The sequence below is a fragment of the Macrotis lagotis genome, chromosome 3, assembly GCF_037893015.1.
Source record: "Macrotis lagotis isolate mMagLag1 chromosome 3, bilby.v1.9.chrom.fasta, whole genome shotgun sequence".
NCBI classification, from domain to species: Eukaryota; Metazoa; Chordata; class Mammalia; order Peramelemorphia; family Peramelidae; genus Macrotis; species Macrotis lagotis.
The window spans coordinates 122,822,823-122,843,536 of NC_133660.1; the positions used below are offsets into that span (position 1 = coordinate 122,822,823).

Consider the following 20,714-nt stretch of genomic DNA (forward strand, 5'->3'; position numbering starts at 1 on the left):
GGCAAAGAAGCAAAAAAGTCACTCAGTGTTTTACCTCACTATCTCCAGAAAGTACCTTTGTATGAGAGGGTTTAGTATAAGAACTGAGGTTTATCATGATGACTTGTAATCAAATCATGATAAACATAATTAAGGCAGGAAAAGGAGTTGATAATACATTTTAGAAAAATTTTCATACAGATCATTAAAATTTAATTTTAAATTGTGCTTGATGGATGAGGTTTTGTTACTTAGAAGTTAATGCCAGGTAAGCAAGGCCTGTGTGTGGGGGGTGGGGGGGATATATATAGAGTCAGAGCTACATCAGGGTTTGAATTCTGTCTCTGTTTATGCCTCACCGTGTGACCTTAGGTGTGTCACTTCTTTATGACTTTCAATTTCTTGATTATGACTTTCAATTTCTTCATCTTTAAGATCATGGGAGTTATTCTAGACAAGGGATTCTTGAACTTTATTTTGTGTCATAATCCCCTATGAGCAGCCTAGTGAAGTCCTTCTCAGGTTAATGTTTTTAAATACATAGGTTTTGCAAAGGAAACCAGTTAAATTGACATAACATCAAAATATGTTTTAAATGTTTACAGATTCTAGTTTACTAAGCCCCGAACTAGATCATCTTTGAAGTTCCTTCTAGTCTTAAATCTTATGAACTTTTAAGACCTATAGCAGGTTGGTCAGGAATTGAGGTCAAACTTAGACTTTTTTGGATCCCAGTTTGGATGGTTAGATAACCACTGGGATACAGTACACTCCCTTCCTTAAACCATTCCCCTTTGATCCAGAGAAATAACCAGTAGTTTGCTGACATTTACACTGTTATCTCTCTCCTACTTGACCATCCATTACTTTTTCCTGTTGGGAAAGTAGCTGATCCTTCCTATAGTTCTATTTATTATTTCATGATCACCCTCTTCCCCTAGCTACTGGTCCCTTCCTGTGAGACTCAGTTTCCTCATCTATAAATTCCTCATCTATAAAATGGGAGTTGAACTAGGTCCCTGCTTAATAGCAACCATTAATGGCAATATTTCTATTAAACTTGCACTAAAGTAGCACACAGTTTAATAAGTGGCCTTCATGATTCCTCTTCTGTATTTTTTCTTCATATAACTGAGGCTCTTTTTAAAATTTTTTGTGACAGTCCTTATGGCATACATGTAGGATAATCTATTTCAAGGCACTATGTTTTTCTTTTACTGGGTTTAATTGATATTTCTATTTAAGGGGAAATTTCATATAAAGAAAAATTGTGTTTTTGATGAAGTGCATAAAAATACCTTCCCTTTCCCATCCCTGTACCCCCCAAAATCATACTTTGTGATTGCCTATCACTTTTAAACCAAGTAATTACTTTCCAGGCTGCATCTTTCCTCTGCCCCCTTTGGACAGTGGGAAGATAAAAGCAGACATTTTCCCAGATAGCACTACACTTCACAAGTGTCTGAAGCAGGTGTTAGAAATGCAGATGAAGCCTACTGACTAAAGGCCCTACAAATTTGAAGTGAAACCGCCATTGGTCTATTGGCAGCATTCTGTATGGGTGAAATTTCTGCTAGATAAATTATTCATTTGATTGTGTGAGCTTGTTCTAGAGTTAGGAAGAAGCTGCCTTTTACATTTTAACTGTGTCTCCCACCCCTTTCCCTTTTATTAACATTGGAGAAGCAAAGTATAAATGCTACATTCAGATAAGACTCACTAACTTCTAAGCCCATAAGCCGCAGTGTGAGGAGGCAAGAATTATGATTTCCCTCCTTCACTGGTGAGGTGGTGACTGTCACCACAGATGGGGAAGCCATCTTCTGTTTCCCTACTGCCATCATCCCCAGGAAACACTTAGTAAACACATCTCTGTATGTTCTGTATTGGTCTAGGGAGTCAAATTTGGAGAGCCAAAGGCTGTACCTACTTTAAATACTCTCATGTTTGGAATCTCCCTAAATAAAATATAAAGCATTGCAAAGGAAACCCAAATTAATGAAAATTAAAATGCCATCTTTGCCCTAAGTTTATCTAAACTATCCATAAATCCATATACCCCTCAAGTGAACATTGAACCAAGTTAAGAAACCAAGAAACCAATTTTATCTGATTAAAAACAGATGAACGTATCTTTGAACAATAAAGTATAGATTTTAAAGTGTGGTCCAACAGAAGGACAATGATAGAATCTCACAGCTGGAAAGAATATCCAAGGTCATCTTATCCAATTTATATCTAAACAACATTTCCTTCTAAAATATACAGTTGAACTCAACAGTACTATGTAGAAAACCCTGGGGATAAAAAGGGGCCTGAAATGAAACAGCTCCTGACCTCTTGTATGCAAAGTGTTCACAGAGAAGTCTATATAAGTATAAGGTAATTTTCGCAATGGGAGAAAAATCAGCAAAGTGATTATCTTTAGTCATAGGATCCTCCTGAGGTGGCCTATTCCAATTTCTTTGTTGCCATTCTCTCTAATTGTATATAGAGAATTTTGATCATAGAATAATAGTTCTGTTTGGATGTGGCTGAGGCTTTTCTTTGATGATGATACTTAAAATAAATAAAGAAGTACCAAGTGATCACCCCTTATTCTTGTTGGGTTCACCTGACCCTGATGAATTATTTTCTCAAGAGCTAGTGTTTGTGATTCCTGAGGCTTTGGTGGTTTTTTTTTTTGAAGGGGATTAGAGAATGGAAGAGGTGCTGAAGTACTGAGAAACAGCAGATACGGGGTTGTTTTTCAGAAAAGGAGAGAATATAGAATTTTCAGATTATAGATCAGTGATGCCACTTGGATTTCTGGAACATTCTAGAATGGATGGTTTAATTAGACCTCTAGAAAAGGAAAGTAGAGATCATCTAGCCCACAACTCTGCTTTTATAGATGAAACACCTGAAGCCCAAAGTCACTGAAACACCTGAAGCCCAAAGTCACTACTCAGATGGTAAAGAAAAGAAGCAGAATTTAAACCCAGGCCTTCTTGACTCCAGATCTACTTCTCTTTCCAGTCTACATCCCTAGACCCTCTGCCTGTTGCAATAGGCTCCCTACCTCCAGACTTTGCTCTTTCCAATCCATCTTCTACCACTAAGTCAATATTCTCAAAATATAAATCTAATCATGTCACTCCTTCATTCAAGAAGCATCAAGAAGTCTCTTTGGCATCCTCTAGGAGAGAAGATACACTTCTGTCAGCAATTTAAATCTCTTCACTTCCAGTCTGACTTCCTATTACTCCATTTGTGAATTCTACATTCTAATCAAAAGGGCCTAGTCACTATACACAGTAGCAGTGTCTTTCTTCCAAGTCTTTGCCCAGGCTGTGCCCTCTTGCCCCCATGCCTGCAATGCTGTTCCCCCTCATATAAGATGTGCAGCCCACATTGCCTCCAGACTCTGATGATCTCTCCTGTGAGTGCCTTCAGCCTGCACTCATCTGTCCATACACAAGTGGATTGCCTCTGGTAGAACATGGGCTCGTTGAGAACCAGGGTAACTTCATTATGGGTATATTTCTAGCGCAAGGGGTAGATCATGAAATATTTGCCTATTCAGCAGGAAAACACATGAGGATCTAGGGTGGAGAGAGCAGTAGATCTGGAGTCAAGAAGGCCTGGGTTTAAATTCTGCTTCTTTACTTCTGAGTGGTGACTCTGGGCCAAGTGTTGCATCTATAAAAAGCAGAGTTGTGGGCTAGATGATCTCCAAGACCTTTTCCAACCCTTAATCTAAGATCCTGTAATTTGAACTATAAAAGGAATAGGTCTTGATCAGGGCACTTCTCTGGAGGGTAGATACAAAGTAAATTAAGACTAAGAGCATTCTAAAACTCAATAGCTCTGTTAGGAGCCAAATTAGGAATTTAGTAGTAAGCTAGTGTGCAAGATTTGATCCAGGCTCCAGTGGATCTCGATCTCTCTCTCTCCCTCCCCCTTTGTCTTTCTGTCTATCTCCTCCCTCTCTTTCCTTCTCCTCTCTCTCTCTCAATTCTAAAATGGCCCAGATTTGATGTTCTTTCTCCTCCCTTAGGCCTCTGGCTCTGTTTGGAGGAGCATGCCTGCAGTGACCTGGCTGGAGGGAGCAGAATCAGGAACTCTAGAGGGACCAGCGTAGCCTAGATGTAAAGAAAAGCTTCTCCAAGTACAGCTGGCTCCCAGGGGCCCAAGCTGAGGATGGCCAGCCTTCACCCCCCAGCCTCTGCAGCTCAGGCTGTTTCTCTTGGCCAGCCGCCTAGGAGAGCACTTCCGGCTCAGTTCTGTGACTTGTACTTATTTCTGCCTTTCCATTTATGAGGTGCTTTTCCTAAGCTGCAGCACAGTCATAAACTTCCTTTTGTTATGGCCCTTGTGAGTGCTTTCCCCAAATCTCTTGCTCTGAAAAGCTTAAGTTAATCAGACTCCTCAAGATCTTGGGAGAGATCTTAATTTCCTCCTGGGCCAGAATTTGCAACAAGGGTTGAACAGAATCATACAACTATAATCTTGCATCTAACATTAAGGAGATTGATTATAAGGCTTTAAGATTTGCAAAAACACTTTATAAATGCCATCTCCTTTGATCACTAGCACAACCCTGCTAATGTTACCTTTCTTTTATATACAGAGGTTAAATGATTTGCCCAGGGTCATAGAACTAGTTAAGTTTCAGAGGCTAGACTTGAACTTGGATCTTCCTGTCTTTCTGTAATCCTGGCTTCTGGAGAGGCTAAGAGCCAGAGTCCTAAGCTACTCTAGGGCATCTGGTTATTTTAGCCACATGGGTGATCTAGGTGTGGTACCAGCATGGCCAGCTCCTTTACAACTGGAGGACCCCCAAACTGCCTGAGGGCTAACTTACCCACATCAGGAAACAGGGAAGATTGAAGCTCCCATCCCCATCATTAGTGGGGTTAGATTTTTCAAGGAAAGCAGCCTTTTTATCTCAGGCAAGATTCAGTTTCAATCAACAAAAAAAAAGGACCGAATCACCTTTTGATCATAAAAAAATAAATTTATGACTTTTGATAACAAAAGACTTCAACACTTACCAATCCAAACAAAATTTAAGGTACCTAAATGCTTTAGTCAGTTACCTTTTTAAGACTTTTAATTATACTATCAAATGATCATATGCCAAAAAATCCTAATTTTTCTGTCCACTGTTATTTCTTTGTACATGACTGATAGCATTTTTGATAGCATTTTTTCATATTTATTATCTTTGTTGTCATATTCAGACCACATTTCAAACCCCATTAAAGCCCATTTCATCATTGTTCAGACTTCATTAGTTATGGCAGCATCTCAAAATTTTATTTTCTCTGTGAGTGTCATTATTGTGGTTTCCAATACATTATGAAAATAATCAGAGGAATGGGAGAGCAAACGGGAAAAAAAAAAAACTCCTCAGGCATGAAGAATGAAGGGAATATGATGGGAAATCCATAAGACCATAAATGCTTTTGATAAAACTTTAACTCTTTTTTCCTTTTGGGCTAGTCCTGAAATTTCACTGATGTAGGGAACTTATAGTATGGGAACTGCAGGGCAACTCTGATTTTGGAATTTACAGCATAGAGAGTTACCTGGGAACAATGAGAGACTAACCAACATTGTATTGTCATCTTCTTGTAGTAGGCTTTTTAAAAAAATTTTTGCAAGGCAATGGGGGTTAAGTGGCTTGCCCAAGGCCACATAGCTAGGTAATTAAGTGTCTGAGGCTGGATTTGAACTCAAGTTCTCCTGACTCCAGGGCCGGTGCTCTACCACCTAGCTGCCCCTTGTAGTAGGCTTTTATAAAACACTTTAAACTTTGGTTTTTATTATCACAATTTTAAAGGTGAAAAATCCCCAGGTCAGAGAATTTATAATTGTTAACCAAATTCTGAAAATCTGGTAGCAGCCTTTGGGGAAGGGTCTCCTTTGAATTACAACTAAGTAAGTTTAGGACAAATAAGTGTGTGTAAGCTTCATTTGAGTCTGAGGCCCTGAGTTCAGACCATGGGCCCTGGCACTTACTGCTGGTGTGACTTTGGGCAGGAAATTTCAGGAAATCTTATGTAGAAGGCTTATTTTCTTGTTCCCCTCCCCACCCCCAACCTTGTTTTACATCACTATAATATTTGTGATGGGTTTTACTTTTCTTTCCCAATGAGTGAGGGAGAGAGAGAACAAAATAAAATTTAATTTAAAAGACCCTTAAAATAAGGGGATTAGACTATTGATCATTTCTGTGATCCCTTCCTACCTCAAGTTCTATGATCCTGCATCTTCTGTGGACCTCAGTTTCTTCATCTGTAAAATGAATTATTTAAAGTAGATTAAGACCTTTGGTCCCTCTTCCAACTTAACTTTGAAAATTCTATGGAAAAGAAGAACTTTTATCATCATCACTTTCCACCTGAATAAAGTTAAAGGATCTCCACTTAGTGGTAGTTCCCCTCCCTCATAGTAGTTCTTCTCCCTCTACCCCCAAATCTGAAGTGTTCCTGACATGTTTAGATGCCCTGGCTTCAGGTGCCATCCTGCAATTGTGATGGCTTGGCTAAGTCATTTAATTTCTCTGAATGTAAATTGTAGAACATTTTAAAATCTTTATTGGCAGAGGGAGTTTCCATAATAAAACCTTCAATGAAATCGAAAGTCCAGATCCCCACCAAAAAAAAAATCATGATAATTTTATATCATAATACAGAGTGTTAGAAGGGCACCAGAAACCATTCTTCCAATACCTAAAGCAATAGGAATTATCTTTATATTTGCTCCACTGAATAAGAATAAGAATCTCTCTAATCTACACCTGCAGCAAAGGGTCATCCAGATTCAGGTTATAGTCCTTAAGGAGGAAACTAGAGGTCACTCAGTCTTGTGATGGCTGATCAGGGGTCATACAGGAAGGAAGTTTCTAGAGGTTTGGATACTTAGACCGTTCCTGCTATACCATACAACCTTTTAAAGAACATAAACATTCTCTACTGCTCCCTGATCTCAGAAGTAATCTCTTTCCAGTTTATGCACAGTTGCTTTTCTTTATAGTTGATGTTCCATCTCCCACCTCCAAGCCTTTGTTCAGGCTGTGACCAGTATCTGGAAGGTAATCCCTCTCTGAATTCCAGCTTTGCTTGAGGCTCATTTGATGTGCTGCCTCCTATGAGAAGTCTTTCCTGTTCGCTCCCTCCTCAAATTGTCTTCTCTTAGATTCCTCAAGATCTTTGAGGCCAGGTCTTTAATTTCTTATCCCTAGCATCAAGCATAGCAGAGTTTGGATTGAATTGCAGTGAATTATTTTAGGTGTTCCGAGTCCAGGGGCTGTCTGTCTCCTTGTTTTCATTTCTTTCCGTTGAAATGTTTTTCCTTTTATTTTTCCTTGTCATATTTCTGCTCTCTCTTCATCTAAATATACATAAATATTTGAGGGTTATACATATGTTCTATATGTGTAATACATATTCTTTATATTTCAGAAGTATTTTAGCTTGTCTTTGTTTTTCACTGTTACTTTTTTCCTTTAAGAACAGTTGGTGTAGTATATTTTCTCAAGGCATATTTCAGATATAGGAAAAAATAGTCATGTTTTGTTCATATATATATATATATATATATATATATATAATATATATATGTATATGTTTATGGGAGACCATATCCTTGGCTTGAGCTATTCATCCTCAGAGCCCATAGCCTGTTTCTATGAGTATTGTCTTACACAGATAAATTCCAGACCTGGAACCCCTTGCAGTTGCTTCCTACAGTCAAGAGACCTGTGATCCACAGGAAGCTCTTGGTTAAGGCCTTCAGCCTTAGCAGCCCTATTCTTGTAGTCCATAGCCCAAAGGCCTAACTTTTTAACTCAAATGAGGTAATGTAAGAAAAATGCTTTGCAAATCTACTGTGTGTGTGTGTGTGTGTGTGCGTGCGCACGCCACTACCATTACTGGTCCTTTTTGGCTCATCTTTCAGGCCCCCTAAATAAATAGTTAAGAAAAAATAGTGGTATAGTAGAAAGAGCTTCAGATTGAAGGCTCAACTTTTTAGTTCACTATGGTGGACTAAAGAAATGAGTGAGGCAAATAATTCAAATAAGTATTTATGAGAATGAATCATTTAAACTCCGAGTCTTTGTTTCCTCATCACTAAAAAAAGGGAAAGAACAGCAAGATAGAATGTTTCTCCTAGGAAGCTGCAGGCCAGGCTGCCTTGAAGGCAACCAGGGATCCTGAGAGGCAGCCGTGGAGAGGGAATGTGTTCCAGGACTAGGGTCCACAGTCTTGGCAGTTGTGCCCAGGTGGAAAATGAAATGCATAAAAGAGCAAAAAGTGACCAAAAGCACTGAACATCCAACATAGCCCAAACTCAGATCCTAGCATGATTGGGAAATATGTAGGAAAATAAGTAAAAATACTCTATAATATAGGTAATGTTAACTTGTGGCCATCCAAGCTGGTCTGTAGCCCACAGGGATACATTTCTATTTTATTGGACGCCCCTGGTCCAGCGAATAAGAGAAACAGATTTGAGTTGGGGGACCTGAACTTCAAGTCCGGTCTCTGACATACATTGATTGTGTGGCCACAGGGGAGTCAACATCACTTCTGTATATAGCAGAGGAGCTCCTTGTCTGCATGGTCTCCCCCCCCCCCCCCCCGCCCCATACTAATAGGAGCCTGGCTCCTGCCCATAATGCTGAGGAGAGAGGGTAGATCATAGTGCTTCCATTGCCTATTTCTCAAGGCTGTTGTGTGGAAAAGGACTTTGTGATCCTGCAGATCCTACCTGCTGTTTAGTAGACTCCACTGTCCAAGAGCAAGGTCTGAATTAGGGGTGCAGAGATAGACCCCTCAGTCACTCAAGGGTTAGGATGTTTATTAGAAACACGACAGTGTGGAAAGTTTTCTGCCCTTGGGGTCAGAAAACCCGGGGCAGACTATGGATTCTTTCAATTATTGTCCCTGTGCCCATGGACAAGTCAGTTATTTTGTCTAAGCCTCAGTTCCCTTATTTGTAAAATGGGGACCTTAACACCTTTAATACTTAACAAAAAGGCTTTTAGAATGCTTAGTGAGATAATGGATACTTTGTTTATATAAGTGTTAGCTAATATTGGTAAATAGAGGGCAGCTGGGGTCCAGTAGATAGAGCCCTGGCCTGACTCATCTTCCTGAATTCAAATCCAACCTTGGACACTTAGTTGCTGTGTGACCTGGGCAAGTCACTTAACCCCATTTGCCTCAGTTTCCTCTTCTGTAAAATGAGCTGAAGAAGAAAATGGCAAACCAGTCCAGTTTCTTTGTCAAGAAAATCCTAAATGGAGTCACAAAGGAGTTGGATATGACTGAAAGCAATTGAGTAATACGAATTTATAATAGTGTAAAAAGTTTGTAACATTCTAATCTTGAGTTTTTTGGGTTGCTAGTGTCCCCCCCCCCCCCAAGATAGACTTGTTTTTCCCTTTCTAGTATTGGACCATCTTTACAAAACTACTTTTGATCCTTCTTGTCCTTTGTCATCATCAAGATCTTCTTTCTGGAAGCACAGTAGCCCTGTCATTTCTAGGCTCTGAATCTGTTTCTTATTAGAGTGAATTAAAGTACTTCCTGATCACCAGGGCTAAGCTTGTCTGCTATTCTTACCTTTACATACAATTGCCTCATTGTCAGCAAACAGATCTTGCCCAGATTTAACTTTAGATTCTCTGATCTTAAATGTGTCCCTTCTGACTTCTTTCATGATGAAGTACCTTTTTGATGCTGCCATCACTGTGTTTCCTTTGCTGGAGAGACTTCGGAATGTTTCAGGTGCTTTGGACATCAGATGCAAAGAGTCTGTGGAGATGCACTTCCTTTTTCTTAGCTTTTATTTTTTGTTTCTTTTCTTTACATCCTCATTAATGATTCCCTTCTCATATTTTAAGTTTCTGGCATTGTGAAAAGCTTCCTCTTTTCATCCTCTCTAGAGTGGAATCATATATTCCAAAGCTGGACCCAGTAGAGTTTTAGTTCAGTTCCACTCACAGGCATTTATGAAACACCTGCTAGACCCCAGGAATATGAAAATGAAGACAGACAAATGCTTTGCCTTTGATTTGGAGTTTTGGAGAGTGTTCTGTTCAGGGGAGGCTAGGGTGGAAAATTTATATAATAGTTCTGCCTTCATGAGTGTATACACAAAGTACTCTGTACCTACAGTGCCTAACACAGTGCCCATCGCCTAATAACTGCTTTATAAATGATCATTGAATGAATTAAATAATAAGTATAGAATTTTTACACTTCAGATGAGGGTAAATAGGTTGCAGCATACTTCCAATTAAGAATCAAGTGCAGGGGGCGGCTAGGTGGCGCAGTGGATAAAGCACGGCCCTGGAGTCAGGAGTACTTGGGTTCAAATTAGGTCTCAAACACTTAATAATTACCTAGCTGTGTGGCCTTGGGCAAGCCACTTAACCCCATTTGCCTTGCAAAAAAAAAAAAACACCTAAAAAGAATCAAGTGCAAAAGGTAACAAAAAAAATGTGTCATCAAAAGATATATGACAAGAAAAAGAAGTAGGGTCAGATTTAGAGGAAAAAGAGAGGCATTAAAAATGGACAACCCATTCTTTTAAAAATTGACAGCATACTTACTTTTGAGTCTCTGGACACTAATAGTGATGATCCACTTATTTTTTCCCAAAAAATTATTAAGCAATTTATTTTACACAGAGTGTATTGTGGTAGGTGCTAGGGGAAATAAAAAGTTTAAATAAGATATAGCCCTTGCCTTCATGGAGTTTGTTTTCCAGTTGATTTTGGCATTTATGTTTATAATATATAATACTGATACATAAAGGCATTCTAATAAATAAATAAATAAATATAAATATATATATACACACACACACACACACACACACACACACACACACACATATATAACCCAGAAATAAAAAACTTTATGAAGTGTTCTGTGTTAGAAGAGGAAAAAAAGATCATTATCCACCAAGGGGAGATCAGGGAGGTTTCTTGGTAGAGTTGGCATTTTAGCTGGGGTTTCTCAGATTTCACCAAAAGAAACCAGGGACATTCCAAGCATTGCCAGGGGATACTAATTTAGGAAGATTATAGATTATGTAAAAGGCCATATTTAGGTAGTACAATGGGTCTGGGATTTCCTTGAAGCAGATATTTTCTCCAGATATGCAGACTACAACCTGTCTACCTCACCCTATTCTATGAGAATATTGTCCATGCTGTTTCTATCCCAGACCTTACTCATCTAGAACAAAGGCATTCTTGATAAGTCTCTTATCTAGAGTTGTTTCCCCAACACCCAAGATTATCTAAATTTCTCCAGAGAACCCTTAAGAGAGTTCTTTTTGTATTTATGCAGTTAGTTCCCTTTAACTCCTCTTTTCCTACCTCTCCTGTGGGTGATTGGGTGCTGCTAGTTTATAATAGATAGCACTGATGAAACAGAGGAAGAGGAACAGCTTTCATTTCTGTACATCTGATGAAAATTTGAGGCTATTATGTCAAATTCCTTGGCTCAGACTGATGTGATGTTGTTTGTCCTTTGTTCTCAAAGAGGATTATGACATCAGGGATATGATGACATGATACTTTATAGCAGTGAAATTTTTGTCATTGATTCCATATTCAATGGCACATCTCCTTGTGGTTGTATTTCCTTATTAAAAAATACCCAAATGAGCATGTCTTCAAAATTTTGGCCAATGGCTACTGTTCATTATCTTGGAAGAATTTCTCCAGATGTCTAAAAATTATCTGACAATAATTTCTTAAGTCTCTTGTTGCTTCATCAGGCAATAAATAGGCTAGATTTTTCCAAATGAATTATATTTGTGGTTTAGAGAAATAGGACACTGGGTAGAGTGTTGGGATTGAAGACAGGATTTATTCTGTTCAAATTTCACTTCTTAACATTTAGCTTCCCAATTTTGGGCCAGTCATTTAAATTCTCCAATATAAATTCAGTAAGGCTATGAATCATGATATATGAAGATAAAAAGATATAAATCCCTGCCCTCTTAAGAGCTTCTATTCCTCTGGAAGGAAATAATATATACAAATAAGTCAATTAGAATACATACAGAATAATTACCTTTAGATGGAGGAAGAGAAATGCTAACAATTTTGGGGAAGGAGTCAAGGCCTCATATATGAAGTGGTACTTGAGATGAGCCTTGAATAGCATTAAAGATTCTAAGAGGCAGCAGAGGAAGAAAATGTTTCAGGTATGGAATTCAGTCTGTATAAAAGCCTGTATCTCAGGCAACTCCTTAGGACTTTTTTACTCTTGATAGGTTGTGATCTGAACTCAGGGAGGGAATTCCCAATCTTGAATTAGTGCATCATTTGAATTGAAGGAAGTGAAGTAGACTTTGTGGGGGAAATTAGGCATTCAGAAAATGAGTCTTTGGAAAAGGATCTCAGTGGTTGATCTTGCTGGAAGAAGAAGAGAAAAAAAATGGACAGCTGGGAAATGTCTCCAGAGCTAAGACTCTGTCATCTGTGGATTTATTTACTGGAGGACCTGGTTAAGATGCCACCAGACAAGAAGATAGGGATGAACTATAGCCATTCTAAATCAGGGGGCACTTGGGTTGATGAGATCACAGAGCCATTGAAGGTTCCATGTGTGTTTGTCATTTAGTGCCACATGGCTTTAAATGGGTATTGTTTGAAGTGAGCCATCTTTTAGTTCTTTTACCAGTTGTAACTGTTAAAGTCAAAAGTAATGTTTAGGGAGGAGAAAATCACAAATACAATTCATAAATACTTTTTTTTAAAAGAGAGTTCCTACTTTTGAATTAAATTCTACTTAGAAATGTAGCTTATCATTGAAGGAACAACTGGGATTGAGTATAAACTCATTTTAGAAAAGAAATCAAATATTATAGAATTTGAAAATTTAATTTGGCACCCATTGGATTAATGCCCTGTAAAACCCCAAAGTCTGAATTCAGTTTATAGTCTATTTGACTTAATTCTATTGTTTTTTTCTCCTTTCATACCCTCTATCCCTTATATGGTTAAATCCTAGCAACTTTTCTTTTTTACAGATTTAAACATTTAGAAATGAATTTCTTTTTTCTTTTTCTTTTTTTTGCAAGGCAATGGAGTTAAGTGGCTTGCCCAAGGCCACGCAACTAGGTAATTATTAAGTGTCTGAGGCCGGATTTGAACTCAGGTACTTCTGACTCCAGGGCTGGCGCTCTATCCACTGTGCCACCTAGCTGCCCCTAGAAATGAATTTATAAAGAGGAAAAATTAATTTTTTATAGTGACCTTTTTATTTTTTTCAAGTGATGTTTTTTATTTTTGTCATCACTATCCTTTCCTAATATAAGTTCTCCTGCCCACAGAACCTTCTCCTCTAACTATGAAAAGTCACTAAACAAATCAATCCAGAGGCACTAGAACTAAGAGTATAGAGAGAACTATAGGCCATGGCCAGAGATCAACTGTGCAACAACTCTCCCAAAGAGAGGGAAGAAAGTAGGTTTCCTCATTAGTACCGTGTAACCAGGACTGATTGTTATATATTATACTAATTCTGATACCTTACATCCTTTAGGATTGTTTTTTCTTTATATTATTGTAGTCATTGTGTCTCTGACCTTCTTACACTTTCTGACATTGCAAACCTCTTGAAAAGAGGTCTTGGGCCAGTTAAGTTCTGGTGAGTCTGTCTTATAAAGACACTTATGTGATCTTATAGTATCAACAGGATACATGTTTTGTTTGCAAACGAGTAGAATTCTTTTTTTAATATTTAAAAAAAATTTTTTAAGGCAATGGGGTTAAGTGACTTGCCCAAGGTTCAGTGTCTGAGTTCACATTTGAACTCAGTTCCTCCTGACTCCAGAGCCACAGCTTTATTCACTGTGCCACCTAGCTGTCCCCTAAATGATTAGAAGTGTAACAATCAGGCATGAAAAAAGCAAGGTTGAGAGAAGTATTTGTATATTAATGGACCCTTGCTTTTAAAATAGTTGCTGGAGTAGATTGAATGGAATTTGATTTTGAATTAGGCCACACAACTGTAATTCCCTTCCAAAACATGCCAATATGTGGTATATTTAAGGTGATGTCAGCAACAATTCTTTTGTTGCTTAGAATAATGCAATAGAGAACCATCAACTCTTTTCTACTTTCTTGAGTTATGGACATTTCCTCTTTCTGTAACTGAAAATAACACATTTTATTCCATACTTTGAGTTAAACACTGGTGGAGGAAAAGGATTTTTTTTAAAAAATGGTCTTGCCATATAAATAACAGTTTCTAGGATCTCTGTGCTGTTCCCTGAACTTTTTGCATTCCTGCAGCTTTTAGGAACTGTGCTCAGATGCTTGCTGGGCATTGGTGGTCTAAACCAGCGAAAAGTATTAGTATTGAAATATTTGCATTTCATGCTAACATTAATATGAATATTTTGTTTTTCAAAATGAGTATTGAAAGACTATAAATAAAAACATTTTAAGATTTATTATTATTGGAGGAATACGTGACAATCAGCAAATGAGAAAAGGAATGACTGGTGTTTGCAATCCAAGTACCAGTTGGGTTTATTCTTATGAGAATGATCTTATTTGTCTTCACAAATGTTAAATGCCATGAATTAAGAATTGAATACAGAAAAACCAATAGTGTGTGGCATTCCCCATCATGTAGAAATAAGAGAAATATAGGGAAGCATTGAATGACTATGAAAACAATGGTGTTCCCTCCTGGAGCAGCAGGAAAGAGTGCTGAGCTCAGAGAGAGAGAGAGACTCCTGAGTGGCCTTGGTCAAGTCCCTTAAACTCTCTAGGCTACAGTTTCCCCCTTCATAAAGAAAGGCATGGCATAGGTACAAAAATATCCATAGCAGCACTTTTTGTAGTGGCAAAGAAGTGGAAATTGAGGGGATGTCCATCAACTGGGGAATGACTGAACAAATTGTGATATATGTATGTGATGGAACACTGTTGTTCTGGTGAAACCCAAGAAAGAGGGAATGTCAGAAAAACCTGAACTGATGAATTGATGCTGAATGAAATGAGCAGAACTAGAAGAACATTGTACACCCTAACAGCAGCATGGGGTTGATAATCAACCATGAGGGACTTGTTCATTCCATCAATGCAATAATCAGGGACAATTTTAAGGATCTGTGATAGAGAATATCTTCTGTATACATAGAGAAGGAACTGAAGTTTAAATGAAGACCAGAATTTATCTTCATTTTTTTAAATGTTATCTTATATATTATGTCATTATCTGTCATTTCTCCCCCCACCTTCCTTTTGGATCTGATTCTTCTCTCACAACACGTTTTGATCTGTGCTTATCATGGATGCAAATGTACAGTCTATATATCAGTTTATTCTGTTGGGGGGGGCAGGGGGAGAGAAGGGAGGGTCAGAAAAAAATTGTAAAACTCCAAACCTTGCAAAAAAAAGATTAGAAACTACTATCGCATGCAATTGGAAAACAATGGAAACATTTATATAATAACAATAACAATAATAATAAAAAGAAGAGCAAGAGACTAGTTGAACTCTGAGATTCAGGGTAAGAATTCAACAACTTTACATTATAGCTTTTACACCCCCACGCTCACTCACGTTCTCTCTCTCTCTCTCTCTTCTCCCACCCCTTACTCTCACTCTCTCTCACTCTCTCTTTTTCTCTCTCCCTCCCTCCCTTAACTGAAATCTTGAGAGGATGGACTGGAGAGGAGAAAGACTAGGAGCAGAAAGGTCACTGAGGAAGCTATTATAACAGTCTAGGAGAGAGGGAATGAGGACCTGAACTTAAGTTGTGCAACTTGAGATGATAAATAACATGACTATAAGTGATGTTTGGTGGTAAATCAACAAGAGACAAGTTGCTCAATAACTGGGTGTGGACTCACAATAAGCAAGACATTGTGTAAAGAATGTGTAAAGAAACCTTAAGAAAACTGGAGTGACCTTTTGTTGCCAAATTCTGACCTCCTTAAGAGTTATCTGGAAAAAAAAAAAGTTATCTGGACAGTGATAGTGAAGGCTTTCCTTGGGTTTTCCTTCAGCTTATGGATTTGATGAAGACAGAAAGGCCAAAGATTAAATGGTAGGAGTGATGATAATAGTAATAATAACAATGATAATAATAATTAGCATTTATTGAAGTCTTTTTATATGCATTATCTCATTTGAACCTCACCACAGCCCTTGAGGTAAGTATTACCACTTATTTTACAAATGAGAAAACTGAGGCTAACAGAGTTTAAAATATATGACTGGTTTCATAGCCAGTGCCTATTACAAATTTTCATCTAGGTCTTCCTGATTTCAAGCCCAACACTATCCACATTACTATCCTGCCAATAGTAAGATGCATCAATCTAGCACAGTAGAAGTTCAAAAGAAACTCTCCTGTCCTATTTTCTATTCTCATCTCTCAGCCACAGTGGGTTCTAGTTGTATAAAATTCCATGAGAATGTGTGTTAGTGTGTATGTGTGTGGTGTTTTTATTGTTGTGTGCTTAAAAGAGACAAAATGCCCCATATCCATTCTTTAATCAATAAGAGGCAATGACATTTCATCATGATGATCTATTTGGTGTGATGGGGTGGGGCTGTATGTGTTTATATCACACACTAGGGTCTTTTTGGTGCAAACTGAAGAGAGAGGAAAAAAAATTCTCCAAGTCTTCTCTAAGAGAATCATGTTTTCCTTGCTGTGCTATGATGAATGTCACAGTTGCACTGTGCGACCAGAATAGATCACATTGAACATCCCCTGAGCTCCGTTTGCAGACAAGTCGTATCTCCACAATGACAAAATTCCCACAAGATTTTGAATTATTAATGCCTTGGAATCTGCGGGATTCAGCAGATACGTTCAGGGTTATTGATGGCAAACTTTATCCCTTTTATTTCGGAGACACATAATGAAATCGGGAGTCCCTCAAATAACCGTGGTTACTGTGGAGGCTAATTTTGCTGGGGCCAGTGGGCATTTGACTTAATGTGTGTAAATACAATTTTTCTCTTGCAGCAGATTGCAAGGTGGGGAGAGGGAGATGGAATTGGCACTAATTTATGAACCCTTCCAGCCTTCTCTGTGTACTGCACCCTGTGAGGGCAAGATGCTCTAATTACACTGACTTCATATAATGAGAGCTTTTAATGACAATTACTGATTGGAGTTGGGGATGTGCTGGGACCTTTAAGAAGATGTATTGACTTCCAGAAAGGAAGACTTCATCTGCCCTTTGTATTGAGTCCATCCTCCAAAACATCGACCAACTAATCCTTTCCCAAAAGGCAGCCTCTTGAACTTTGTTCCTCCAAGATTTGGTATGACTGTGAGCCCTGGTACTCAGGAAAGTTGATTTCTCTAGTCAGATCAGTTCAGAGAGTTCAAGAATTCTTTTAGAGCTCTTCATATCATTTTTACTTTACACTGCTTTTTTGGGCAACAAGAGTAAACCCTGACCCCTGACTGGCCTTATCAGATGCACTGATCCATCCAGGCAAGCAGTTACCAGACATTCTTTTCCTCTTACCACATTCATAGTATTAAGTGTTTAGGTTTAGTTTATTTTCAATAGAATTTCAAATCAATGGCATGCTTTATGTGAATATGGTGAGATATAGAGGCAGTCTGCAATAAGTGTAGCATCCGTGGGGACCTAGGTTCAGATTGCATCTGATCCCTCACTCACCGGGATCCTGGACAAGTAGCCTCAATTCTCTGAAGCTCTCTTTCCTCATCTGTAAGAGAGTGAACGATGACACCTCACTCATAGAGTTAGTCTGGGAAACAGATGAAATCATGCACAAAAGTCCTTTGCAAACCATAAAAACTCCAGACCACAGGTTCTTTGCCTTTTTAGAGACACGCTGAAGCCTGTGAACCCCTTCTGAGGATACTCACTGTTTGTAAATGCACAAAAGAAAATATTCACGATTACAAAGTGAAATTCTGTGAAAATGTCATTTTCAAAATTTTGTTTTTTAATCACAGATACTATATTAAGAACCCTTGTTTTATATAAATAGATCAACTTCTATTATCATTTTGAGGCTATTATATTTTTAATAGCTGAAGCTGTATCAAGGAAAGATTTTGTTATGTTTGCATCTTTTCTTTAAAAAAGAAATAGGGCAATATTATTCTTTATAAGTTAAGAACTCCTATCTGTATTAAATGTTCAGAAACCTCAATAATACAGTGTCTTACTATTTGTTTTTTAATTATGGAGTTATAATGACCCTTTTGGCATCAATTAATCTTTCTTCTGAATGGAATAGTGAGAAGGGAGGGAGGATGTTCCCCTGTCTCATTTGTAATTAAGATTATTTTTACTTTGAAATATGGTTCCCATTAAGAACATTTGATTCTTTTTTTAATCTTCTTTGTTAGATGTTTCTATATCTGTATTGTTTCTCTATTATATGCTCCATTGAATCCAAAGTTGGTACCACAAGCTATAGTCATCCCACAGCCATGTTAAAACTCAGTACATAATAAGCAAACACTTGAATGACTTTCAGATGCTAAGGTACAGTGAAATTTTTATTCCTGAAATTATTAAAAGAAAATGAACAGAATAGCATATATATTTCTTAAAATTCCTTATCATTTCAGAGCCTTCTAGCTCTAGAATGTTGAGATTCATTGAATATATTTCATGTTATGTATTGTTTTACTCAAATATGTGGTGCATATTTTAATTGCCCAGCAATTATTATTCAGTTATCCAGTCAGCAGTGAAAGTCCTTAGTGACTGAGCTTAGTAATGTTTAGCCTGTTTATTAAGTTCATTTCACAAAAATTTATTAAGTCTCTGCTATGTCCAAGGCACTGTATGAGGTGCTAGGAAGACAAAAACAAACCTGAAATGGGTCTTGCCTTTGTGAGGCTTCTATTGTGGAAGGGTGGCATGATTTTTGGTACCATCCTTTAGGCATAATCATTCTCACTCCCACCATTAAGATTATAGAATCTCAGAATTGAAAGAGATCTTAAAGGGCATCTTGTCTATCCTTGGCAGAAGTAGGAATTCATTTTCAATGGCCTCAACTTCAAAGTGGTGCAGTAGAGATGGAGGGCTGGGTATGGAGCTGGGAAGGCTCTTTGTGAGTTTAAACTTGGCCTTCTTAGCCATGTGATCCTGGTCATATAAAGTCATATCACCCTGTTTGCCTCAGTTTCCTCTTCTGTAAAATGATTCAAAGAAGGAAATGACAAATCATTCTAGTAATCCTTGCTAAGAATATCCCAAATTTGGTCAGGAGATCTGGACATGACTGGAAGCTCCTGACCAACAAAAACATTCACCCTTTGCTTGAAGAGTTCAGTTGACCAGGAACTCTTATCTCTTGAGGGCATCTATTTCTGTACTCAATAGTTTTAATTATTATATAGGTCATCTCTACTAGACCACTGTCTATTTGCAGCTTTTACCATTTATCATCCCCTTTCTTATGACAGTCTTTTAAATACTATTAGAAAATAACTGTCAGGGGCATCCTGAGGTTTCCTTTCCCAGTCTCACAGTTAGTTCTTATTTATTCTGCATCTACTCTACAAGCACTCTTCTTTGTTAGAATCTCAGTTCCTTGAGGGCATGACCTGCTCCATCTCTTGATTTTGCACCTCCAGGGCCTAGCATAGGGCTGATGATAACATTTTGTGAATTCTGCCCATTCCATTGGATTGTAAGCTCCTTGAGGCCAGGGACTATCTTTTGCCTCTCTTTTTGTCTCCCTTTCACTTAGCTTATAATTGCCTGGCATAGAGCAGACACCTAAGAAATGTTCATTGATTGTTTATTAATCAATTGATTTCATAATTGTTCATTAAATATCTATAGTGGGCTAGGTACTGGAGATCCAAAGACAAAAATGAAGAATTCCCTATCCTCAATGAGCATGCATATATATATATATATATATATATATATATATATATATATATATATATATGTATGTATGTATATATATTCTACTTGGGCGATACAATATGTACATAAGTAAGAACAATACAAGGTAAACTGAAGAGGAGAATATGAACAACTCTTGTATTCAGCAAGGAGGTGGCACCTGATCTGAGTCTGGAAAGGTTCTGAGAGCTGGGCCAGGGAGTACCATCCGACTGGTCAGGTGGGTGGGCACATAGAGTTTGAAGGAGACTCTATGAAGTAAAACTGAAAAAGAAAGTGAGAGACTCTTTCTTTCAAGAAAGGTCTTGGATTCCAGGCTGTGGAGTTTGTATTGATAACTAGGGTCAGTGAAGATCTTAGAGTAGAACAATGACATTGCCAAGTCTATGCCTTAGGAGATTTTGACAGATACAAAAAGTATAAAATTGGAAAGCAAAAAGACTAGAAACAGGAAATTATCCTTCTATTTTAGGTGAAAGAAAGTGAGGACCTAAACTAGCAAAGTCAAATATACGTACAGTAGGGGATGGATGCACCCAGGATGTTGAGGAAGAAGAGACAAGAGCTGGCATTTTAATGGATAGTAGAATCAAAGATGACTCAGAGATTCTGAACATGAATGACTGGAAAGGATGGAAGGATGGTGATACCCTTTACAGAGACAGTGTCAGTAAAAAATTATGGATAACCATTCCATTTTTGGAATATTGTCATCATTCTGTGCTGTTTCCCAGAAAAATGATTAGCTGTAGCTGTCAATATTGCTGTAATACAGCTAGGTGGTACAGTAACCTGGAGTCAGGAAGACAAGTTCAAATTTGACCTCAGAC

The 20,714-nt window shown here is 38.0% G+C and overlaps 1 protein-coding gene and 2 long non-coding RNA genes across 18 annotated transcripts in view; 2 read left to right on the forward strand and 1 right to left on the reverse strand.

Moving 5' to 3' along the window:
• Window positions 1-6,135, forward strand: part of LOC141517813 (uncharacterized) — a 32,359-nt gene extending 26,224 nt beyond the window's left edge. Inside the window, exon 2 of the long non-coding RNA XR_012476998.1 lies at window positions 4,019-6,135. This is a non-coding gene — a long non-coding RNA (uncharacterized LOC141517813). The remainder of the gene's footprint in view (window positions 1-4,018) is intronic.
• LOC141517812 (uncharacterized) overlaps window positions 1-11,513 on the reverse strand; it is a 26,768-nt gene extending 15,255 nt beyond the window's left edge. For 3 of the 4 annotated variants that reach the window (XR_012476997.1, XR_012476996.1, XR_012476994.1), the window contains exon 1: window positions 11,363-11,513. This is a non-coding gene — a long non-coding RNA (uncharacterized LOC141517812). Of the gene's footprint in view, window positions 1-6,214; window positions 6,262-11,362 lie in introns of all 4 variants that reach the window. The other variant, XR_012476995.1, reaches the window with a different exon arrangement.
• The window catches only part of SLC10A7 (solute carrier family 10 member 7), a 261,864-nt gene that overhangs the window by 116,347 nt on the left and 124,803 nt on the right, over window positions 1-20,714 (forward strand). The gene's annotated exons all lie outside the window — the stretch shown is intronic.